Source organism: Diabrotica virgifera, chromosome 2 (assembly GCF_917563875.1).
Source record: "Diabrotica virgifera virgifera chromosome 2, PGI_DIABVI_V3a".
Lineage (NCBI taxonomy): Eukaryota > Metazoa > Arthropoda > Insecta > Coleoptera > Chrysomelidae > Diabrotica > Diabrotica virgifera.
Window position 1 is genome coordinate 168,626,961 of NC_065444.1, and position 27,296 is coordinate 168,654,256.

Below are 27,296 nucleotides of genomic sequence, written 5' to 3' on the forward strand. Positions count from 1 at the left end.
AAAAACCTAAAAAAAAATTTGTTCGATGCAAAAAGAAGAATTTTAGGAAAAACCCCTAATCTTTCCCCTCGCCTGGCAAGGTCTTATACTCTTCAGAATCGCCTGTCATTGTACACATTTCTTCTGAATGACTTACTCAAACACATACTTAAATTTAAACCTTACAGGAGAAAGTTTATTTTACCCCCTAAATTTGCACTTTTCGATTCACCTGGTAGATACACGTGCACCACTGAGGCCTGCCAGGTCATGGTTTTTAGCCTTGGTGTGCTATGAATTATCACTAGAAAAATTTCTAGCCTTACAGGACGACCGTTAGTCGGAGGGTTCACTAGCTCTTAGACTACAAGATTTTCAGCCGTTCCTGACCCATTCTAGATCTTAAGTAATTCTTAATTAGTTCTAGTTTAGAAAATGATCTCTCGGCTGAAGCTACAGAAATCGGTATAGTTTGGGCATGAGTGGACTAAGTTATTTTTTGCAATGTTTTTTTGCCTCAAAAAATATTTAGTTTTGAATTGGATATTTAACTTACCGAGTCAAAGGGCGCCTTTAACGCCTTGGCGCCTATGGACGGCGTGCATATGCTTGGAGCATATGGACGGCGCGTCCCTGTGTGAGATAACATGAAGCTAGATCGCAAGAGAGGCGAGTATATTGAGAAAAGACAGTTGACATGGTTCGGACACGTTGCGTAAATTATAGTCCAGTCGTCACCATTTTTTACCTCCAAAAACGAGACGACCAAGCTGAATTTTGCTGAGAATGTCAATTTTGGGACCTCAAAAAAGACTACCTACCCTCCAAACTTCCTCCTAAATTCCCCCATGTAGGGGTAGGGGAGAAACGGAAACACAGATTTGCCAAGAATGTAGCAGAAAAATTTTTGAACAAAAATGTTTATTAGCACTTTGTGTTCCTCAGAAACAAAACTTGAAGCGACCAGCGATTTTTAATGTCAGTTATGCGCTCAAAATAAATTTTTAAATAAAAATTGTATCAACTCAATGGTAAAAATTCTATACCTTTCGACCAGTGCCCCATCGATGAAAATAAAAATGCGTTTTAAACGTGAAGAAGAGGGCACCTTTTGTGTGCTATTTATTACTTATTGCCGAAAATGAAGATCTTTTAATTCAAAAATAAATGTTGCGCGATTTTTGACATTTTTTTCCGTCTTCAAATGTGACTATCTCGAAAACCATGATGAGCAAAATGAGTTAATTGTCTTTTCGAAGCAGATTAAAATGGTTAAAGATCAAAAATATTGTATTTTGTTTAATAAAATTACCGACGTACTTGCAAGTTTATTTTTATTGTAATTTGATACCAAATTTTCATTAAGTTCATGGATTTTTAGCAAGGCAATGATTAAAACTTTTTTAAAGTTGAATTTTACGTTTTCCTAATTTTTACAGAAAAAATATTTATAAATATACCATAGAATGTATTTTTTGAATATGGCAATAAAATACAAAAATTTTATAAATTAAAAACCATAAAACACTACTGTTCTTTACATGTCATTTTATAAAAATAGCAATTTGATTTTACAGAAATTTGCATCCTCTTGGCAACGTCGCCTTTAGTAACTTACCATGGCGGACTAAAAATGATAAAAAAATTTCATTTCTGAAATGATTTTTTGAGAAATTAATGTATGTTCTCTATTTTTTAATGAAAATGTGTTCAAATAACGTGTATTTTCCCGTTTTGTAATGTTTTTATATTATCGTCCCCTTAATCATCCGTCAACCCCGTAATGGCTGTCGCATGAAAAAAAAATAGGACGTATGAATCTTCTTTGAATGTGTCTTCTGTTAATTAGAGATATTAAAAAAAAAAGGAACTAACTCTTAAAAATGAAATTACTTACGTATTTTATAGTACTCAACCAGTACTAGGCTGACACAATAACAAACTATATACCCAAACGGTTAACAACAACCTTACTTCAGTAGATTAATAATGATAGTTTAAATATTAATAACTGTCAAAATGTCAAAACAAAACTTCACTAATTGTGTGACAAAACCACTGAAATTAAATTACAATGAGATTTCATAGACTAAATACAATGTCAACTTTTAAAAATAAATGTAAGCACCAGCTGTGTATGAATACCTTTGATCCAACTGTTACCCTTCAAAGAAATGCTTCCTATATAAAAGATATTTTAATGACCAAAAAACAGTTATACCAGTAAGGTGAATGTAAATAGGTTTTTGTAAGCAAAAAAATTCAGTTTAAAAGAATAGTGTTTAGCATTGATATACGAGAGAACCCAAATACATATAACAAATCTAATAATAGCACAACTACAATAAAAATAGGAGGATGCATCATTTATGCAAAAAAATAAAAATTATCTCAATATTTGAAGTAGGTATACAAAAAATGTAATGACCATAAAAATAATTATATTAGGCGAGTGGTTTACCCCTAAAAAGGGACTAACATATACGGAATATATGTATTATGGACTAATTTTATTGCATTACTACCGCACCAAACCTTTTTTTGATTCTTTATATTTTTCAAAGTTCAAATATACACTCACCGGCACGAAAAAGGGCATCCCTTGAATTTTTGATAAGTTGTCGAAACGCACTTTATTTTTTATTGTAACTTTTATCGATGATTGGCATGCTCTGATAAGAGGGTTTTAAGGTATGTTTTAGAAAGAAAAAGCGCACGAAAAACTTTTATTTAAAGAGAACTACATATACAAACTTAGAAATTAATACAAAAAATAACAAATTGGGACCTATTCAATTACTTCAGTGTTACAAGGAGCTTGCGCACTTTCAATTGTTTTTACTATGGAATTTTTGTTTCTTGATGTCAAAAGCGTTTATTATTATATTGTGCTTGTTTCAATTCTTGACAATTTGAAGATGTCTTTAGTCTTTGAGTGCAGAAATTGTTGCACCCATTCTTGCACTTGTTTAGCAGGAAAGAAGTCAAGTTTACGTAGCTAACAGATACGGAGTTTCACAATGTACAGTGCAACTTGTCTGCTCGTTTTATAGATACAGAAGCTTATACTCGACGTCCTGAAACAGGACCCCATATAGGAGAACTACTCATCGTGACCACCGTTTTATAGTACCTTCAGTACTAAGAAATCGTCATTCATCTGCTTTAGAAACAGTCTTTAACATGTCAGGAACGAATGTTAGTGAACAAACCGTTAAAAGACGGTTAAATGAGGCTAATCTGAATGCTCGAAGACTCGCTACTGGACCCGAACTTTCCAAGGAACATCGTGTAACCAGATTACATTTCGCTAGGGTAGTGGTCGGCAAACTTTTTATCCAAAGAGCCAAATATGAACATTACAACAATTTAAAAAAAATTGGGAGCCAAATCTGCTTGTTCAGCAAACTTTTATTGCGCCAAATAAAACTATAGGGTCTAGTCAGTCGGTTAAGATAGTAAAAAATGCTCCCAGCGATATTCCAAAAATAAAAGAACCACATGTTCTACATCAAAAAGTATTCGACCAAAAAAATGTTTAAACCCTTAGCCCTATCCATAACCCCCCAAAAAATTAAAATGTGTTTTTTCGTTTTTTGACGATATCGTCGTTTTTAATCATCGTAGAAACTTATTCTATTTTCTTTCGTTTTGTAGGGTTTTATTTCCTACAACACTGTACTTTTTACAAAGTAAAACACTGTACTTTTTTAACTGATCATAAGAATCAGGAATATTATTTCAAGCGTTGAAAATGATCATATCTTCCTTCTCCAGGTCATTCAAAGCAGACCACTTCTTGTGTTGTGAATACTTTTTTCTTCTTCAATATTTCCAATTCAACACAAAGACGTTCGCATTTAGAGCGCCGTACCTCCTTGTTTTTTAAATCCAGAAATTGTATTTCAGAGCTATTAATGCCAATTTCAAAATCAGAAAATTTCAACTTAGTTGTTTGTAGCATTAAGAGAATTTTTGACAAATGCTAAAGTTTGTAAGTTTGATAAAAGCTAATTTATCAGAATAAGATGTAATATTTTTCCTACCAATTTTTTGGTCGGCAGAGCCGCACTCTGCCGACCACTGCGCTAGGGGGCATCTCGATTGGAATGCAGACTACTGCATTTACCGATGAGTCCAGATTTTGTCTACGTTCCCCGGAAGGTCGCGGAAGAGCATAAAGAAGAGATGGTCAACGATATACCGAGTGCACGTTTAGCGCTAGAGTTAGTTTTCAAGGGTGTTCAGTTAAGGCGTGGGCTGGTATGTCTTCGTAGGTACGTACAGAATTGAATCGTTTATTTCAGAAAGAGTACAAATGACTAATTTTGACAAAATGAGTTTTTGGTGGAATTTTTTAATTTAAACGTAAATACAGCTTTTGTTGCAGAAAGGAATCAATTGCTGCCATAGTGTTGCCTTGGCAGCGCAGAGAAATTAGCGTTTAGTGCAGAAAGGGGCCAAACAACGCATGACTCCTTGCTTAAAAATTGTGTAACCACCAACTTTATTTCAGAAAGGGGCCAAGTGCAAAAAATTATTTATTTTTTTCTTAAACAAATTAACAAGATAAATTTTTGAAAAATACAATACTTTTTGACAAACACTACAGGTTATTAGTGAGAATTTTTATTTTATATAAATAAAATTTTTGTTGAATGTAAACACCAACTTTATTTCAGAAAGGGGCCAAGTGCAAAAAATTATTTATTTTTTTCTTAAACAAATTAACAAGATACATTTTTGAAAAATACAATACTTTTTGACAAACACTACAGGTTATTAGTGAGAATTTTTATTTTATATAAATAAAATTTTTGTTGAATGTAAACACGTTTTTTTTTTGTTTTTCTCAAAAGCAGGTTTTTGTGACTTGACCCCTTTCTGAAATAAACGATTCAATTGTACGTTGCCCTAGGGAATCTCTGACCACTGATAGCTACATAAATGAGATACTGCAACATTATGTTGGCTCATATATGCACCATTTATTGGAGAAAACTTCACACTGATGGATGACAATGCACGCCCTCATCCCGCCCGAAGTTGAAATTGATATTATTCATATGACATGGCCAGCGCACAGTCCCGATTTAAATCCCATCGAACATGTTTGAGACAGTCTTAATAGAAGTATTCGAAGCCGGGTACCTGCTTTTCTTAACCTTAGATCAACGCAAAGTGGCTCTTTTCGAGTAATGGGAAACAATTCCACAGAATGAAGGAGAACTATTTCCGTTGTACAGGCTCGTGGAGGTAATACGAAGTATTAATTAAATCCAGAATTAGTTTGTACACGTTTTCTTATTATTTTTATTTTATTTCTGAAGATAATTGAATAGGTAGTAATTTGTTTTAGTTTATTTTTTATGCGCTAATTTGTAACTTTATATACCTAGTTCTCTGTAAATAAACGTTTTTCGTACGCATTTCCCACATATCTCAAAATCTTATATCAAAGCATGCTAATCGACGTCGGGGGACATGAAAGGAGCCTCCACGTAGATTGTGATCACTTGTGAATACAATCGGGCGTCCCCTGGAAACGAGTAATGTCGGCTAATCCTTTCAACACCGGTGCACCAACAACACAGATGCAATCAAAATCAAAACGGTCTTTATCAAGGCCATTTTTGATGACGACCTCAATTAATATTGAAGGACTATCAGCAGATAAAGAAGACCTATTGTCTAATATGTACAGAGAACATGGTGTCGATGTTCTACTGTTCAAGAAACCCATAGAGGTACTGCAAGCCGCAGACCAAGGATTCGGGGTATGAAGCTCATACTGGAGAGACCACACGACCAATATGGTAGCGCAGTCTTCGTCAGACCAGATATCGACGTAGCATCCACATCTCTAACAGATCAAAATGAGATCGAGATCCTCACAGTGGAGATAAACTCCTGTACAGTAACGTCAATCTACAAACCACCAAACGCTGACTTTGCTTTTGAGGAACCGAATAACTTTCAATCACAGCAAATCAAATTCGTACTGGGTGACTTCAACTGTCACAGTGTCGCGTGGGTTTACAACGAAACAGATTCCAATGGCGAAGAACTAGAAAAATGGGCTGAAACATGAACCTAAAACTTATTCACGATCCAAAGCAGCCTGCGTCGTTCAACAGCGGAAGATGGCGCAGAGGTTACAACCCAGACAATATATTTGTCAGCGACAGAATTGGAGACCAGGTGACAAAAATCGTTGGAAGCGCCCTCCCAAAGACACAGCACAGACCAATAATTTGTCTTTCCAACGCGGCAATCAGATACGAAATTGTTCCTTTCAAGAGAAGGTTCAACTTTACTAAAGCAAAATGGGAAAAATTCTCTGAAACATTGGATCAAGAAGTTTCCCAGCTAGAACCTTGCCCTGATTCATACGATAAATTTGTAGAAATCGTAAAGCAAGTATCACGGAAATTTATCCCTAGAGGTTGTCGAACTGAGTACATAGCGGGGCTCAATGAAGAATCTAAACCCCTACTTAAAAGATACGAACAGCTATATGAAGAAGACCCTTTCTCGGAAGCGACAATACAGGCTGGGGAGGAAATGTTACATGCGATATCCGCCAACAGAACGGAAAGGTGGTGCAAGCTGGTCACGAGTCTGGACATGAAACAAAACAGCAGACGTGCCTGGAAGCTGATTCGGAACCTTGGCAACGATCCCGCTGCTCCGGCAGTCAACATGACAGAAGTCACACCCGATCAGATAGCCCATCATCTTCTAATGAACGGTAAGACGACATCAAGAAAGAACAAGGTGAGAGCTCAACGGAATATCGACGAAGAAAGAGATGTTCTAGGTACCTCTTTTTGTCTAGAGGAGATGAGAGGCGCGATCCATCAAATGAAAGATAATAAAGCGGCTGGCCTGGACGACATACGAACAGAGCAAATAAAGAACTTTGGACTAAAAACCGTAGAGTGGCTCGTAAAAATGATGAATTGCTGCATCCGTACATTACAAATCCCCAAAATCTGGAGAAAAGCTAGAGTGGTAGCTCTCTAAAAACCAGGGAAGGATCCGGCGGATACAAAGAGTTTTAGACCTGTATCTCTCTTGTGCCACCTTTTCATGGCCTTTGAAAGAATGATACTGAACCGGATCGCAGAATATGTGGAGACTAAAATTATTCCAGAACAAGCAGGATTCAGGTCCGGAAAGTGCTGCTGCAGTCAAATTCTTAATCTCACCCAACATATTGAAGATGGTTTTGAACGGAAGGAAATAACAGGAGTAGCGTTCATAGACCTAACTGCCGCCTATGATACAGTTAACCATCAACGGCTACTCGCAAAACTCTACGAAACTACAAAGGATTTCCGACTAACAAGGTTAGTGAAATGTCTCCTCCAGAATAGACGCTTCTACGTAACGCTCCAGTCCAAGAACAGTCAGTGGAGGGACCAAAAAAATGGGCTACCACAGGGAAGTGTCCTCGCGCCGATTCTATACAACATATACACCAACGACCAACCCATACACCAACAAACAAGGCAATTTATTTACGCTGATGATACAGCGGTGGCAGCTCAGGGAAGAACCTTCAATGAAGTCGAAGTGAAACTGACAGATGCCCTGGGAGACTTAGCTCTATACTATGATAAAAACCAACTGAAACCCAATCCCACAAAAACACAGGTATGTGCTTTCCACCTGAGAAACAAGCATGCCCGAAGGTCGCTGGAGGTGGAATGGCGTGGTCAGATGCTGGAACACAACAAGACGCCAAAATACCTTGGCGTCCGTCTGGATAGAACTCTGTCTTACCGATACCACTGTCAAGATGTCAAGAAGAAAGTAAGTTCCAGAAATAATATCATCCGCAAGCTAATTAATACAAAATGGGGAGCACAACCACACACTCTCCGCACTTCTGCCTTGGCATTATGTTTTTCGGCCGCGGAGTTTGGAGCACCAGTATGGGCAAACTCTGCTCACGCAAAGAACGTCGACGTGGCTCTAAATGAAACGGTCCGTATAATATCGGGTTGCCTGAAACCGACACCTATCGAAGAGGTATACCCCATTGCTGGAATTGCTCCACCACCTATCAGGAGGAAGGTCACGTCAGAGGTAGAACGGAAAAAGCAGGAGACGGACCGAAGACACCCCTTATATGACCACCAAACTCAGCCAAGCAGACTAAGATCTCGGAAAAGCTTCCTGAAAACATCAAGATCCATCCCCGAAGCGCCAGAGACGCGCCGAATACACCTATGGCAAGCTTCAGCTACCGCGACACATTTTCCTCCCTCGGAGGAAATGGCTGCTGGACACAATTTACCGTTTCCGACTTGGAAAGCGCTAAACAGACTAAGAACCGGCGTTTCACGTTGTGCTAGTAACCTGAAAAAATGGGGATACCAGGAGGACGATATCTGCGACTGTGGCGCGGTTCAGACCAGCCGGCATCTACTATCATGCACAGAGATGAGAGAGACCTGCACAGAACAAGACTTAATTATAGCAAATGACAGGGCCATCTATGTGGCCAACCATTGGAAATACAGAATTTAAAGTTGTTGGTGTTCCGGACACGGAAAGTAAGTAAGTAATCGTCAATAAAAGTTACAATAAAAATAAAAGTGTGTTTCGACAATTGTATCAAAAATTCAATAGGGGAGTGCAATTAGAACGAAAACATGCATTGTTTCGGAAAAATTCAAACAAGCTTATATTTTTCTAAAGCTTTTTTTATAATATTAAAAAATGCTATTATGAAAAGTTGTTTGAAATTAAAAACTATGTCTAAATATATAATTACATCATTCTAATCGAAAAAAAAATCAACAAATCAAAATTTCAATTTTTTCTCAAATTACGGATACTCATCATCATTTTATTACAATTATGATAACTATTTTATTATCACTTTTACGAAAAAAAGTTATTCTTCATAAAATGCTCTCCCTGGTCTAAAATCTAAGATACAACCATCAGATATCAAACTTTTTTAATTTTATACAAGGTATGTAAAAAATATGAATTTTTCTTAACCCTCCGTTAGGCGCGTGGTCTACAATCGTAGACCACTCTCCTTTAAGTTGTCGCCAATTGCATAAAACTGCACATACGCCCCCATCCCGCTTAGTAGCTGTTACTAATACTTCCAACTTACTCTTCAGTTTGCTAAACGCCGCCGATCTGTTTGCATTATTTTTTTACCATTATTCAAAAAGCACTGGTCTACAACCGTAGACCACGCGACTAAGCGCGTTCCAGTTTTTAGTTGTATATATAAAGCTAATATGTAGCCTGCTGTGTATATAAAGCTAATAACATAAATGAAAATGTTTCAAGAAGCGACTTCATTGAAAACTTAGCATGGGAACTAATCAAACAGCAAATTGAATATGGATCAACTATGCCTTCCCTGCTAAGAGAACTTAGACGACGAGCTCGCGTACTGCTCGGAGTTCAAGAAGTCGTACCCCCTTCCCCTAATATTCCAACAAATTACGTGGGACGAAGTTGTATTTGTGCATGAATTTGCAATATGTCAACAAGAAGGGCATGCCAAAGATGTGACACATTTGCATTTCAGGATCATTTTGGGGATATTTGCACTGAATATTTGACGGACTAAAATTGTGCCACTTTGACCATTTAATAGGTTTGTTCTTTTTTTACTTTTTAGTTCTATTCTTTATTATTTATCCCTATTGGTCATTCTATAAGTTCAAAGATAAAAAATGTTTTGTGTTTTTTACTAAATTGAGCTTATTTTTGTGACCATTTTCATTTACTTGCGAATAAAGACCCAAAAAATCATGACTTGGTTTTTAATTTTACCACTGTCAAAATGAGAAAAGCCAAGGAACAAAACATATCTAACATCAAAGTCCGAACATAAATAAACATGTTATTAACCACTAATTTGTTAATTTTGCCGAAATCCGGTATTATACGACAAAAAACTATTGGTCTACGATCGTAGACCACGCGCCTAAGCTTGCCAGCAATAACGACGCGCCTAACGTAGGGTTAAGAGTTAAGTGCCTTTATTATTCACAATATTTTAATTAGAAGGATGTAATTGAACACTAAAACAAATTTTTTAATTCCAAACAACTTTTCTTAATAACAATTTTCGATATTGTGAAATGTAAAGGTACTTTACTCTTGAGTGAAATTCATATTTTTTGGCATACCTCGTATAAAATTAATTAAATTTGATATTTGATGATTTCATCTTAGATTATATACGATGCAGAGTATTTTATAAAGAATAACTTTTTTTCGTAAAACTGATAATAAAAAAATTATCAGTAGGTTCCAAGTTACGTACACATACCGTATAAGAGCTACAAAAAAATTTTTTTGCTGAACATTTATTATTGTTGAAGCTTATTAAATGTATTTTAGGTAAGTTTTACAGAAAAAAGTTTTGATCACTTTGTATAAACATTTTTTTAGCTGGTAATTTTCTGTTTTTGTATTACATTTTTGTTATCTTTCTTAATTTTCTCAAAAAGAAATAGTTTATTTCATCTCTAAAGTAAAATAATTTAGTGCATTTTAAAGATTACATCCTAAGCTTTATAGTCTAGGGCGCATCTGTTTTGAGATGGACGTTGAGAGGTGACTCAAATTTTTTTGCAGAAATTGCTTGAAAATATCTCAAATAATAATATTTGGGATATCCTCCCACTCAAAATGGTCCGGAACATTGTTTAAATAATAAAAATGTCAAAATGTGAAGGAAAAATTCGATATTTTTATTGGTTTCTTGATTCCAACTTTAAAACTATTCATTTCTGAGAAAAGTGGTACTGACATAAAAGTTGAGTCATTAAATTTCCTACGATATAGAATTGGTTAAAAATTTAAAAATAGTCACCCTTGTTGCAAAATAGCAATAATTGCGAAAAAAACCATACAAAAACAAGTATTGGCATTTTACGTTTTTCAACCATTTATGCTACACTTAGTACCTTCATATTTTACCCAGAAAAACTTTATGATATATTAAAACAACACTGTAAATTTCATTAAGATATGTTTAATACATTTTGCAAAATAAATTTTGCAATCTAGCTTTCGCAAAAAAAATTCATTTTTTTAAAATGTTGCAGGACTGAAAATAAAGCAGATAGCAAGTTGAATTTTTTTTTGCTTATAGAAGTGTACTTTACCTTTCATTTGCAATTTGCAAAATTAAAATCGATTAATTACCACGGCATCAGGAAATTTTTTAAATAAATCTTAATTTTTGGTGCTACGCGCAGGACAGCGATATTCGATTCAGACAAGTTTATTGCCACCAAAATTTCTTCAAAATCTTTATCTAATATATTATTTTCTTACTCTATATATTGTTGTATTTTAATATTTTAATTCCACAAAAATCAAACTAATTTTATTATTGTTTGTGAAATATTGTTTAAACAATTGCATATGTTTAAAAATAATAAACTTTTATAAGTTAAAATATATAAACAAAGAAAATTTTTGCTAAAAAAAGTGTTATTTCGAAGGACAGAGTATGTGTTTTTATTTTGCAATAAACAAATTTATTTATTTATATCGAAATGTAATAAAAATTAAAATGTATCAATCATTATCAAAGGTCATTGAAATGCCCAATCAGAGAAAACTATCCGCTGTCCTGCGCGTAGCACCAATAATTAATGTTTATTTAAACAAAATCCTCACGCCGTGGTAGTAAATCCATTTTAGTTTTGCAAATTGCGAATAAAAGGTACAGTACACTTCTATAAGCAAAAAAAACTTCAACTTGCTATCTGCGTTATTTTCAGTCCTGTAACATTTGAAAAAATGAATTGTTTTTGCGAAAGCTGGATTGCAAAATTTATTTTGCAAAATCTGTTGAACCGATCTTAATGAAATTTACAGTATTGTTTTACTGTATCATAATGTTTTTCTGTGTGAAATATAAAGGTCCTAAGTGTAGCATAAATGGTCGAAAAACGTAAAATGCTAATACTTGTTTTTGTATGGCTTTTTCGCAATTATTGCTATTTTGCAACAAGGGTGACTACGTTTTAAATTTTTAACTAATTCTATATTGTAGGAAATTTTATTACGCAACTTTTACTTTAGTACAACTTTTCTCGAAAATGAATACTTTTAAAAAGGTCCGTGAACTTAGCCCGAAAAAGTCGGGAAAAAAAATGCGATTGATGCCATTCGTTTGTCCATTGATTGTCCACGTTTGTCCACCATTTTATTTCGTTAGTCCACCCATCAATTCTTTTTTATAAACAAAAATTTTTTTTCGGGCTAACTTCACAAATCCACAAATTTTCGAAAATTTAAAAAAACTCTTGCTATATTGTTTGTCCATCGTTTGTCCATGTTTGTCCACCACATAATTTTTTTTGTCCACCCTCTGAAACAACCCCCTGTTAATTGTAATTATTTTTTTATTTCTTAATTCGGGCTAACTTCACGTTCTCTTAAATGGGCATTTAAACGTTAATTCGGGTGCAGAATCACAACTAAGCGTCTGTCCACCCCTTTGCAGCGTTTGTCCAACCCCTTAAAGTGCGAAACAACCCCCCTGTTAATTGTAATTATTTTTTTATTTCTTAATTCCGGCTAACTTCACGTCCATTTAAACGTGTATTTTAAAGTTAATTCGGGTGAAGAATCACAACTACCCGTTTGTCCACCCCATCGCAGCGTTTGTCCAGCCCCTTAAAGTGCGAAACAACCCCCTAGTTAATTGTAATTATTTTTTTATTTCTTTATTCGGGCTAACTTCACGTTCTCTTAAATGGGCATTTAAACGTTAATTCGGGTGCAGAATCACAACTGCCCGTTTGTCCAGCCTTTCGCAGCGTTTGTCCAACCACTTAAAGTGCGAAACAACCCCCTCGTTAATTGTAATTATTTTTTTATTTCTTTATTCGGGCTAGCTTCACGTTCCCTTAAATGGGAATTTAAACGTTAATTCGGATGCAGAATCACAACTACCCGTTTGTCCACCCCTTCGCAGCGTCTGTCCAGCCCCTTAAAGTGCGAAAGAACCCCCTAGTTAATTGTAATTATTTTTTTATTTCTTTATTCGGGCTAACTTCACGTTCTCTTAAATTGGCATTTAAACGTTAATTCGGGTGCAGAATCACAACTGCCCGTTTGTCCACCCTTTCGCAGCGTTTGTCCAACCACTTAAAGTGCGAAACAACCCCCTCGTTAATTGTAATTATTTTTTTATTTCTTTATTCGGGCTAAATTCACGTTCCCTTAAATGGGCATTTAAACGTTAATTCGTATGCAGAATCACAACTACCCGTTTGTCCACCCCTTCGCAGCGTTTGTCCAGCCTCTTAAAGTGCGAAACAACCCCCTAGTTAATTGTAATTATTTTTTTATTTCTTTATTTGGGCTAACTTCACGTTCCCTTAAATGGGCATTTAAACGTTAATTCGGATGCAGAATCACAACTACCCGTTTGTCCACCCCTTCGCAGCGTTTGTCCAGCCCTTTAAAGTGCGAAACAACCCCCCAGTTAATTGTAATTATTTTTTCATTTCTTTATTCGGGCTAACTTCACGTTCTCTTAAATGGGCATTTAAACGTTAATTCGGGTGCAGAACCACAACTGCCGTTTGTCCACCCTTTCGCAGCGTTTGTCCAACCACTTGAAGTGCGAAACAACCCCCCTGTTAATTGTAATTATTTTTTTATTTCTTAATTCGGGCTAGGTTCACGTTCCCTTAAATGGGCATTTAAACGTTAATTCGGGTGCAGAATCACAACTACCCGTTTTTCCACCCCTTCGCAGCGTTTGTCCAGCCCCTTAAAGTGCGAAACAACCCCCTAGTTAATTGTAATTATTTTTTTATTTCTTTATTCGGGCTAATTTCACGTTCTTTTAAATGGGCATTTATACGTTAATTCGGGTGCAGAATCACAACTGCCCGTTTGTCCACCCTTTCGCAGCGTTTGTCCAACCACTTAAAGTGCGTAACAACCCCCTGTTAATTGTAATTATTTTTTTATTTCTTAATTCGGGCTAGGTTCACGTTCCCTTAAATGGGCATTTAAACGTTAATTCGGGTGCAGAATCACAACTACCCGTTTTTCCACCCCTTCGCAGCGTTTGTCCAGCCCCTTAAAGTGCGAAACAACCCCCTAGTTAATTGTAATTATTTTTTTATTTCTTTATTCGGGCTAATTTCACGTTCTCTTAAATGGGCATTTATACGTTAATTCGGGTGCAGAATCACAACTGCCCGTTTGTCCACCCTTTCGCAGCGTTTGTCCAACCACTTAAAGTGCGAAACAACCCCCTCGTTAATTGTAATTATTTTTTTATTTCTTTATTCGGGCTAGCTTCACGTTCCCTTAAATGGGCATTTAAAAGCTAGCCCGAATTAAGAAATAAAAAAATAATTACAACTAACAGGGGGGTTGTTTCGCACTTTAAGGGGTTGGACAAACGCTGCGAAGGGGTGGACAAACGGGTAGTTGTGGTTCTGCACCCGAATTAACGTTTAAATGTCCATTTAAGGGAACGTAAAACTAGCCAGAATTAAGAAATAAAAAAATAATTAAAATTAATAGGGGGGTTGTTTCGCACTATAAGGGGTTGGACAAACGCTGCGAAGGGGTGGACAAACGGGTAGTTGTGATTCTGCACCCGAATCGACGTTTAAATGCCCATTTAAGTGAACGTGAAGTTAGCCCGAATAAAGAAATGAAAAAATAATTACAATTAACCGGGGTGTTGTTTTGCACTTTAAGGGGCTGGACAAACGCTGCGAACGGGTGGACAAACGGGTAGTTGTGATTCTCCATCCGAATTAACGTTTAAATGCCCATTTAAGGGAACGTGAAGTTAGCCCGAATAAAGAAATAAAAAATAATTACAATTAACTAGGGGGTTGTTTCGCACTTTAAGGGGCTGGACAAACGCTGCGAAGGGGTGGACAAACGGGTAGTTGTGATTCTGCATCCGAATTAACGTTTAAATGCCCATTTAAGGGAACGTGAATTTAGCCCGAATAAAGAAATAAAAAAATAATTACAATTAACGAGGGGGTTGTTTCGCACTTTAAGGGGTTGGACAAACGCTGCGAAAGAGTGGACAAACGGGCAGTTGTGGTTCTGCACCCGAATTAACGTTTAAATGCCCATTTAAGAGAACGTGAAGTTAGCCCGAATTAAGAAATAAAAAAATAACTACAATTAACAGGGAGTTGTTTCAGAGGGTGGACAAAAAATATTATGTGGTGGACAAACATGGACAAACGATGGACAAACAATATAGCAAGAGTTTTTTTAAATTTTAGAAAATTTGTGAATTTGTGAAGTTAGCCCGAAAAAAAATTTTTGTTAATAAAAAAAAATTGATGGGTGGACTAACGAAATAACATGGTGGACAAACATTGACAATCAATGGACAATCGAATGGCATTGATCACATTTTTTTTTGCTGCAAAGGGGTGAACGGGTAGTTGTGATTCTGCACCCGAATTAACGTTTAAATGCCCATTTAAGGGAACGTGAAGCTAGCCCGAATTAAGAAATAAAAAAATAATTGCAATTAACATGGTGGTTGTTTCGCACTTTAAGGGCTTGGACAAACGCTGCGAAGGGGTGGACAAACGTGTAGTTGTGATTCTGCACCCGAATTAACGTTTAAATGCCCATTTACGGGAACGTAAAGCTAGCCCGAATTAAGAAATAAAAAAATAATTACAATTAACAGGGGGGTTGTTTCGCACTATAAGGGGTTGGACAAACGCTGCGAAGGGGTGGACAAACGGGTAGTTGTGATTCTGCACCCGAATTAACGTTTAAATGCCCATTTAAGGGAACAAGTTAGCCCGAATAAAGAAATAAAAAAATAATTACAATTAACGAGGGGGTTGTTTCGCACTTTAAGGGGTTGGACAAACGCTGCGAAGGGGTGGACAAACGGGTAGTTGTGATTCTGCACACGAATTAACGTTTAAATGCCCATTTAAGGGAACGTGAAGCTAGCCCGAATTAAGAAATAAAAAAATAATTACAATTAACAGGGGGGTTGTTTCGCACTTTAGGGGCTGGACAAACGCTGCGAAGGGGTGGACAAACGGGTAGTTGTGATTCTTCACCCGAATTAACTTTAAAATACACGTTTAAACGGACGTGAAGTTAGCCTGAATTAAGAAATAAAAAAATAATTACAATTAACAGGGGGGCTGTTTCGCACTTTAAGGGGTTGGACAAACGCTGCAAAGGGGTCGACAAACGCTTAGTTGTGATTCTGCACCCGAATTAACGTTTAAATGCCCATTTAAGAGAAAGTGAAGTTAGCCCGAATAAAGAAATAAAAAAATAATTACAATTGACGAGGGGGTTGTTTCGCACTTTAAGGGGTTGGACAAACGCTGCGAAGGAGTGGACAAACGGGTAGTTGTGAATCTGCACCCGAATTAACGTTTAAATACCTATTTAAGAGAACTTGAAGTTAGCCCGAATTAAGAATTAAAAAAATAATTACAATTAACGAGTGGGTTGTTTCGCACTTTAAGGGGCTGGACAAACGCTGCGAAGGGGTGGACAAACGGGTAGTTGTGATTCTTCACCTGATTTAACTTTAAAATTCACGTTTAAACGGACGTGAAGTTAGCCCGAATTAAGAAATAAAAAAATAATTACAATTAACAGGGGGGTTGTTTCGCACTTTAAGGGGTTGGACAAATGCTGCAAAGGGGTGGACAAACGCTTAGTTGTGATTCTGCACCTGAAATAACGTTTAAATGCCCATTTAAGAGAATGTGAAGTTAGCCCGAATTAAGAAATAAAAAAATAATTACAATTAACAGGGGGTTGTTTCAGAGGGTGGACAAAAAAATTATGTGGTGGACAAACATGGACAAACGATGGACAAACAATATAGCAAGAGTTTTTTTTAAATTTTCGAAAATTTGTGGATTTGTGAAGTTAGCCCGAAAAAAAATTTTTGTTTATAAAAAAGAATTGATGGGTGGACTAACGAAATAAAATGGTGGACAAACGTGGACAATCAATGGACAAACGAATGGCATCAATCGCATTTTTTTTCCCGACTTTTTCGGGCTAACTTCACGGAGCTCTTTTAAAATTATAATCAAAAAACGAAGAAAAAAATCGAATTTGTCGTTCATTTTTTGATATTTTGATTATTTAAACAATGTTCCGGACCTTTTTGAGAGGGAGGATAACTCAAATAATATTATTTGAGTTATTTTCAAGCAATTTATGCAAAAAAATTTAAGTCACCTCTCAACGTCCAAATGTACTAATATTTTTACAGATGTGCCCTGGTCTATTAATAAAGCACTTATAAATCTCTAATAGATCTGTTTAAACTTGGGTAATACCGTCTTAAAATGGTGGTAAATCTATAAAACTACGAAGATTTCAAAAATTACATATTTTGAGACGTCATATCATTTGAATTAAATTTTTGAGATTTTTTTTGAATGAAACATCATTTAGTAAGATGCTTGAAAGGTAAGTTGTGCAAAATTGAGATTTAAATCATTTTAAAAAAAAATCATGTAAGGCTCATTTTCCGCCCACACCGTACTTATGCACATACATTTTGTTTCTTTTTATTATAACCATAAGATAGCTTAATTACTCTTCTTTCATTTTCAATTTGTAAAATTTCATTTGATCCATTAGTTAATAGACCGGGCAGTATCGTCGCCCCGCTAGCGAAATTATTCCGATTTGATTTTTTTGCACAAACTTACTCAAAAAGAGGTCCTTATAACATATCCACAGGGTGCCGGGCGGTCCGTGGTCGAAAAATTGTTTAAACAATTTTTTTTAAACAAATTCACAAAAAAATTTTTTTCATTTCGAACAATTTTTGTTTAGATAATTTGGGTCATTCTGAGCAAAAAAGGTCTCCTCTCATTTTTCTCTAAAATTGATTGTTGTCGAGTTATATGAGATTAAAAATTTGAAAAATGCGAAAATGGCTATTTTAAAGGCTTAATAACTCGATTAAAAACTATTATTTTGAAATTCAAAATGTGACTAAATCAAGTCTCAAACCCCTTCTTCAAGGTTCTGAAGAGATTTTTGTCATTATTTTATTACAAAACTGCTATTTTTAATTATTAACAATATGCGCTATAGTCCAACTGTATCGTAGCCTCGTAGCCCCCGTTAGCGAAACTATTTCGATTCGATTTTTTTGCACAAACTTACTCAAAAAGAGGTCCTTATAACATATCCACAGGGTGCCGGGCGCTGCCGTGGTCCAAAAATTATTTAAACAATTTTTTTTAAACAAATTCACAAAAATAATTTTTTCATTTCGAGCAATTTTTATTTAGATAATTTGGGTCATTCTGAGCAAAAAAGGTCTCCTCTCATTTTTCTCTAAAATTGATTGTTGTCGAGTTATATGCGATTAAAAATTTGAAAAATGCGAAAATGGCTATTTTAAAGGCTTAATAAATAACTCGATTAAAAATTATTATTTTGAAATTCAAAATGTGGCTAAATCTAGTCTCAAATCCCTTCTTCAAGGTCCTGAAGAGATTTTTGTCATTATTTTATTACAAAACTGCTATTTTTAATTATTAACAATATGCGCTATAGTCCAACTGTATCGTAGTCGCCGTTAGCGAAACTATTTCGATTAGATTTTTTTGCACAAACTTACTCAAAAAGAGGTCCTTATAACACATCCACAGGGTGCCGGGCGGTGCCGTGGTCCAAAAATTGTTTAAACAATTTTTTTTAAACAAATTCACAAAAATAATTTTTTCATTGCGAACGATTTTTTTTTAGATAATTTGGGTTATTCTGAGCAAAAAAGGTCTCTTCTGATTTTTCTCTAAAATCGATTGTTGTCGAGTTATATTACCATTTTCGAATTTTTCAAATTTTAAATCGCGTTTAACTCAACAAGAATCAATTTTAGAGAAAAATCACAAGATACCTTTTTTGCTCAGAATGTCCCAAACTATCTAAAAAAAATTTCTCGAAGTGAAAAAATTATTTTTATGAATTTCTTTAAAAAAATTGCTTAAACAATTTTTCGACCACGGCACCGCCCGGCACCCTGTGGATATGTTATAAGTACCTCTTTTTGAGTAAGTTTGTGCAAAAAATCGAATCGGAATAATTTCGCTATCGGGGGCGACGATACTGCCCGGTCTATAAAGAATTACATTAAAATAACTCAACCGTGCACTTCGCCGTACGCTAGTTTACAGTGCGCCAATGTTTGTGAGAAGGGTGACTTTAGCGTTATAAATAAAAAATTATAGAAGATGCAGATTTAATTTTAGAAAATTCTTTATATAAGGTTTTTTTTGTAAAATTTTCTGAATTTTTCAATGGTCATGTCAGTTTTTTTCTAAAATTTATATTTTCGGAGTTATTTAAAAAAAACATCTAATTTCGTAGTTTATTTGTTTAATAAAAACTGAAGCACCCACTTCCCGAGTAGAACTTTTTGATATGTTGTTTATTAAACATTTCTTAATGAAATTACAAAAAGTTCTATCTTGTTTGATTTTTTCCGAAGTGAAAATCTATATGCACTCCCCTACAATTGGTACCCGTTTTTCGTGGCGGTGAATTATATATTTTTATCAACAGTGTGAAATTTTTATTAACAAGTATCAAAGAAAAAACAATTTCCTGAATCGCTACGAATGAATTTTTTTGGCGTATATGTCATCGAAAGAATTACTTTTCTCTTTTGGTAATTTTTCGAAAATGCTTCCTTTTCGAGTTCTTTGAATTTTTTTATTAGAAAAAAACCTTAATTATTTGGTGACTTTTGGGATTTTTTCTAAAAAACTACTAAATGAATTGTAATTTCTACAAAGCTTTATAATCTATAAACCTTCAAGTACAAGTAAGAATATATTGAAAAGGATAAATGGCTTTTATCTCAATGAAAACATGGAACCAAATATTTCGAATTATATGCCTTTAGAAGAGTACCCCTGCAGTGTACTGAATCGGTCGCAGTGATTGAACCGCGCGGCGCGTAAATCTTTGTTTTAATTAACGCTATAAGCAAACTGGCCTGACCCACAACCCGCAATTTTACCAAAACGTTTTTATTACTTTAAAATAAGGGATAACTTTAATGTAATAAAAGCGTTTTGGTAAAATTGCGGGTTGTGGGTTAGGCCACTTTGCATCTCATAAATTCAATTCAAAACTATTCTTTTAGCAAGATAGGAACAACTTATCCTTTTGTCCAGTTATCGTGGATATCGAAACGTTAATAAAATCTTTTTTAGTTAAATTGTGGCTTATTTCCCATTTAGAATAGTTAATTTTGCAATAATAGCATAGTGGAAGAGCATATATGAAAACACAAATGTAAATGAAAAGAAGGATTATAGGAAATAAATTTCAATAAGAATTGAAAACTCAAAAATGCCTTTATGAATATGAAAGTAATACTAACTGGTCAAGACTTGAGTTTAGAATTAAAAATACATCTAGAAAATGTTATGTGCATGCTATCCCCACAAATTATTCTTGGACAAAAAATCCCCGGACAAAAGTCCGGAAAATAGTCCCCACAAATATTTTTGGACAAAATATCCCAAAGAAATATTTGCTGCCGAATAGTTCTCAAAAGTTTTCCTTTGAACGCAATGGATGCAAATATTTTTCAGCCTCAGTACATGAGAGTATAGCAATCGCCATGAAAAGTTTTTTCAAAAATTGTGGAAAATATGTACCATGAGTTAAGGTTGTGACAATCATGCTATAATTATTCGCTTTAATCTTTTGCTCACTCTGCTTTGAATAACTCTGTTCAAAACATCGTCTATTCGTGATGATGATTGCTGGTACTGAAAATGATAATTTTGATTGTAATGAAAAAAAAAACCTGTTCCTCTTTTACAAATTTAACGTCAAAAATATTTTGTCATCAGTTTCAATTTATAGCAAGCAACATTTCAAAAACCTTCTTCAAAAGCTAAAAAGCTATGTTAAAAACCTTTGGTCTGTGTTTTCAATAACTAAGCTAAACATTCGTAATAGCGCAATAATTTTAGCGATAGTTATACTCTCATGTACTGATGCTGAAAAATATTTGCGCCAATTGTAGTAGGGGAGGAAAGTATGCTAAATGTGCAGTTACTCGAGCGCTTTGGGGACCATTGGGTTGTGAAGAGTAGGTTCTAAAACCGAAAAAAGTTAAGTAAAGTTTTCCATTTTAGTGGGGACTTTCCATTTTTAATTTAATTTTCCATTTCCAACAATCATTTTTTCCGATTATAGCGCCATATATCCATAATTCGAAAAAATGTTTCAAATAAAAGTTACTTATTTTTACGTAAGGAATCCGAATCTTCAATAAAAAATGGGGGCTCCTATTTAAATTTTCCCCGCATTTTAAGTAACCCCGCACCCCACATCCGTGGCGGGTCGTGTTTGGTGCCATTCGATAGATTTTTCAAACATTGAATAAGTGTATTTTTCAGTTTTTCGATCTGATGTTCACTTCGCGAAATATCGCGTGATTCGTATTTTAAAATTTAAATTTACCCCCCACCTATCTCCGTGGGCAGTCGTGTTTGGTATCATTCGATAGATTTTTGACAAATATTTGAGCACGTATTTTTTAGTTTTTAGATCTATCGTTCATTTCACGAAATATTCGATTTTTTCTTGTGAAACTTTGTGACTCACCCATTTCCTTATAGACTAAGAGCCGCTATAGGTGAAATTTCTTAATCATTTTAGGCACGATGGGACCCTATAACTTAAATAGTAGAACCTAAAAGAAAAGGTTTGAACACTGTGCCGTCACTTTTCAGTGGCACATGCGTCGACAGTGGCGCATCAAACTTTCCACTTATGGACGGGATAAATAAATTAAAAGTTACCCTCCCTTACTAACAGAATTCAATTTTTTTTTATTTTTTTAAGTTCTATGTACAAAAATATTTTTGTATTTTGACAACGACACCCGACTTGGGCGTCGAAACGTTAATAAAATCATTTTTAGGTAAAATTGTGGCTTATTTCCCATTTGAATATACTTGATTATAAAAATGCCACAAGAAAATAGCTTCAGAACATGATTACACTGGGATTGAGCAACGTTTATCATTAGCTCCCCTTAGTGTTGGGCGTGATATTTCGGGAGGTGTCTTTGTTTTCAAAATCATTAATGGACTTATTGATTGTCCCAGTTTGTTGAATAGTATAAGATTTAATGTTCCATATCCAGGTATACGCTACAATGTTACCTTTAACATGGCCTTTCACAGAACATCCTAGGGTAGTAACATGCCTTTAGATAGATATATGTGCTTCCTTAACGGTTTTGATATGGATCTGTTTAATATAAGCCTGGGTCAACTGAGGAGATCTCTTGCCATGTGATAATTAGGATTCATCTTGCAATGTTGTTGTATTTTATTATTGTATTTGTGTTTTGTATAATTTTATTGATTTCTTTCAGTTACATGTGTACATTTTGTATTTTATTTTTCTAACTGTTATGTTTTGAATATCTTGCCTGCTGATTTTTCAAGCCTTTGCTTTTCTTATTTTTACTTTTTATATTTTAATGAATGATTGTACTTCTTTTTTTATTGTATTTATTGTATTTTTACTGTTAATGGGGTTTTCCCGTGGGTAAATAAATAAATAAATAAATAAATAAATAAATCATTCCGAATTAAAGGATGGATATTAGTACAGTTAAAATAATTAAGATGATAAAGATTTAATGAGTGAAATTTAAAGTTTTTTCCACTTTAATGACAAAAAAAGCAAGCTCATTAGCAGAACCCAATTAAAAATTATTTTGCACATCATATTTGAGAAACATTATTTGGTTGAAAAATCTCATTTTTGTTGGCAAAAAAATATATTAATTTGTCTGGACTAAATTACAGTTCTGCTTATCTTAACCGAGATATTATGTTACTATCAACATTAACACAGTGTTGAAAACTGATTTTTGTTATTTTCAGTGTAAATTTTCCCAGGGATCTCCGAGGGTATATTTGTAATACATTGAAATACCACTTTTTAAAACAGTGTACATTTAAATGCCACAATCCACAAAAACGTACAAATCAGAAATAATTTAAATTGGAGAAAAAAAGTCTGGATTTAAGACAATAATAAAACAACAGATTGGTCAAATGTAGGAAGTATTGGACAACATAAAGTTTAGGGCAACAGCCATGCAACATGCAACAACATGAATTTTGTGAACAGTGTTGCCATATCTGTTTATAATTTAGGCATGAATTTAGACCTTGTTTAAAAAATGTTTTCTTTTATAATTTAGATGTTGTTTAAAATATTATAAAGTTAGACTTTTACTCAAATATATTTTGAATATTTTTTGTTATGAAAAGCTATAATTTTTTAATTTATACAAAGCAGGATTTATAAAATATAGGTATCCTAAATTATTTCAATCTTTACATTTTTTTAGTGTTTCTATTAATATTGCCACTATTGATTTTATATAATTTTAATGCTTTTAATATATTTTCTGATTTATATGTAACATTTGTTTTTGATTTTTAAATTATATATTGTGTTCTCTTATCCAATTTTGAATTTTAGATGTTACAATAAGAAATATTTTACAATATGGCAACACTGTCAATGCTTTTAGATTACATCAAATGTCAACTACAAATTGGTTATGTTTGGTTGCCCTAAACTTTATGCTGTCCGAAGTATTTGTGTGCTTCATTTTATTTGAATTTTGGGAAAAAAAACAACAGAGTGGTCAAATGTAGGAAGTGTACCTATGCATATGTCATTTCATTTCATTTGAATGTTGGTTAATTTTGTTAAAATAAAACAAAGTTTAAGTAAGCTTTGGGGCTGAATGTGTACAAATAAGTCTAACAAAGCCTAGAATTGTTATTTCAAAAAGCAATATAAAGATATTTTGCATGATAATAATAGATCCATATTAGTAAGTCGTAAGTCTTCAACCAAAAAATGAAAGAGGACTTTCAGCATTAGAAATTGGTTTATATACAGCTAAGAAAAAAATGGGGATTAAATATGACTTAAAAACTAGTTTATGGCAAAAAAATAAAATAATTATCTGTATTAATTTTTACATGAAACCTATGAATTCACAGCCCTTTGAGTAGGTACCTTGCATTACTAGAAGTTAGCCAGACCTTTAATAAAATGTATATACAGAGAGAGTCTGTAATTTGGAATAAATTCAATATCTCAAATACTAATTGTTTTTTTGAAAATTGCTCAGATCCGTCGATTAGTATATCAAATGGTCCTTTTTAACATACAATAATAATGTATACACAGTGTCCCAATTTAGAGATATGACGTCATCGTTGATTTTCTTAAATGGCAACACTGTCATTTTGATAGCTATTTTGATAGGGTGTGTAAAGTTATACATAGCTGCAAAATTTCAAATTTTTATTCCCTACCATTTACAAGATAATAAAAAATAACAAAGTTATGAAATCAAGTAATCAAATAATAATTGAATTTAATTATTTCAATTAAGCAAATGCTCATAATGTTGCCAATTATTGACAATATTATTGACAATAATTAAGGGCAACATTATGAGCATTTGCGTAATTTAAATAATTAAATTCAATTTTTATTTGATTACTTTTACTGATTGATTTTTTTTATCTTGTAAATGGTAGGGAATAAAAATTTTAAATTTTGCAGTTATGTATAACTTTACACACCCTATTAAAATAGCTATCGAAATGACAGTGTTGTCATTTAAGAAAATCAACGACGACGTCATATCTCTAAATTGTGACACCCTGTATACATTATTATTGTATGTCAAAAATGATAATTTGAAATACTAATCGACGGGTCTGAGCATTTTTCAAAAGAAGGATCAGTATTTGAGATACCTATTGAATTTATTCCAAATTACAGACTCTCTCTGTATATAAAATTATATCCAGCAATATGATACTAATTGAAGTCCTTCATTTAAATATCACATTTAAATAATTATGTGGGTATGTACATTTAAATACCACTTTGTATATACCAGTGTACATTTAAATACAAACACAGAATCCACAAAAATACTGAGAAATAAACTGAAGTGGAGGAAAGTCTGGATTTAAGACAATAAAAGAACAGATTGGTCAAATTTAGGAAGTGTAAAAAAATACATGTAGGTATTTCATTTTAATTGAATTTTGGTTAATTTGTTCCAATAAAACCATTCTGTGGCTGAGGTCTTGCACAAATAGTCTAGTAAAGCATACAATTATTGTCATTTCGAGAAGAAATAGGTATAAAGGTATTATGCATAAAGAAAAATCGATATTAGTAAGGTTTCAACCAAAAACTAAAAGAGGATTTAATCTGCATTAGAAATTAGTTTCTAGCTAAGAAAAAAGCAGCAAAAGTTTAAAACCCATTTAAATAACTAGTCATATATGGAAGGGTTTAAACAAAAGTTAGCTATTCTAATAAGCTACCTGTTTGAAGAGGACACTTAATGAAGTGCGAAAAATTTCAGTAAATAAAATATAAAATTTATCAATAAAAGAAAAACCGTTATTCTAAAATGTGTAATACTTTTTTTAAGGAATTCCGAGGTGATGCTAAAAGATGTAATTCAAAATAATAAATAAACAAAATATGTAAACTACAATGCAAGGCCTGATTGATGAATATGATTCACACAGGTGTCCATAAGCCGAGTCGTTCTTGAACTCATATTACATCATAGTGAATCTCCCCTCCCTCAAAGAAGTCACTTGTAGTATACCAACATAAACATTACTAGTTTGTTTTGTACTTTATCGCTTAATTACGATAGTATGTATGTAGTTAAAAAAAAGAATAATAAAGTTATAAATAGGCAATCCACGATACGAAAATGGCACAGCCCTCCGCCATATTTAAAATTCACAAGTCGTGCAAAGCTACACCCCGCCTACTCTACAGTTTGGAACGAGTTTACGCAACCCTTTGCTTAAATTATCTAAATTTAAATAGGTATATCACACGAATAAAAATAACCATGAAACTGCTGGTAAGTTGAAAATGTGGGTAAATTAATGCAAGCTGCGGGCACGTCATGAGGGTTTTATATTGATTTTAGGAAATATATTGATTTAAAGGACAGGGTAAAACAATTGATGATTGTTTTAGACATTTATTATAGACGCGATGAATGAGTGTATAAATTTTAGAGACGTTTGTAAATATTTTATATGATTTAAGGGTATTTACCTTTTAACTGTGACACTATAAAAAACAAAAGGGTTAAATCCCCGAACAGGATAACTAAACACCACAACACTTCAGGTCGCCATGTCAGCAAATAATAGTCTATCTTTGTCGGTTTCGGAACTTCTCGGGGTAACTCGGGGTACAAAGAACCGCGAAGTCTTTGAATGTTTTTAGCGCACAATCGCGTTTTTCCCTTGTAAGACCTGCGGATATAATAAATGCACCGTTATACTTACCTTCCTGTACATAATTCTATTTCACACGGTTTGTGGTTAGATTAAATTATACCATTAGATGTTACTAAGAGAAATCATCCAAAGATTCTATTACGATGGGTAAAAATATCACATGAAATAGATTTGAATTAGTACACCCTACAAAAGTGCGATTTAAAATTTAAAGGCGTATTGCAATAATAAAATAATATATGTAATTAAGAAGTGGGTAGAATAATTTACAAACATGCAAGTTTTGGATTAGTTTAATTTGTAATGTCATGCGCCGTGAACAAGGGTGTGCGCAAAACGATTATATTCTAAAAACACTTACGCAATAAATTGTCCTTGTAACCAACTAGCAAGCCTTGCCTGACGTCTCACAAATTGTTTACTTGTAGCACATGTAAAAAAACATCACCAGCGTTGACAGAACACAATGTTGTCGGTGCGCGGGGTACATTGGGAATGGGGTAGACGATGGACCACTCGTACGTGGGTAAAACAAGAACTTTCAGTGGTGCACACCCTTCTACCAACTAAAATGGAACTCGGCGGCGAGCCCCGCGCAACTATGGCTGAGAATACCACCACCACACAGTCGCGATGACCTTGGGAGTTGTGGATGCCCAAACGTTCAAATATTTTCTGGGTGCGGTGGTCGTTTAGACGTGATTTGACAACATCTGGCCGACTAGATTGTAGTTCTTACATCGAGGGCTCGAACAGCGGCCCAAATTTACTATGCTGGGTGTGTTGCCGGCGAGATTATACGACACTGGACTGGGTGATTGCATTGAAACGGGGATACACGTGCACTCTTTAATGTGGGGTGGTTGACCCCCCAGAAAAAGAGGACGACTTTTTGACTCTTCGTAACACTTTTTTAGAAGAATGTTGCCCGTATGT

General features: G+C 34.3%; 1 protein-coding gene across 3 annotated transcripts in view; it reads right to left on the reverse strand.

Annotated features, from left to right (window-relative positions):
* Window positions 1–26,964, reverse strand: part of LOC114329737 (protein tramtrack, alpha isoform-like) — a 133,667-nt gene extending 106,703 nt beyond the window's left edge. The window contains exon 1 of one of the 3 annotated variants that reach the window (XM_050642888.1): window positions 26,722–26,964. The gene's annotated coding sequence lies outside the window, so the exon portion shown is untranslated. Of the gene's footprint in view, window positions 1–26,172; window positions 26,358–26,721 lie in introns of those variants that run through there. The other 2 variants (XM_050642887.1, XM_050642889.1) reach the window with 2 other exon arrangements.
* Window positions 26,965–27,296: the final 332 nt, after the last annotated feature.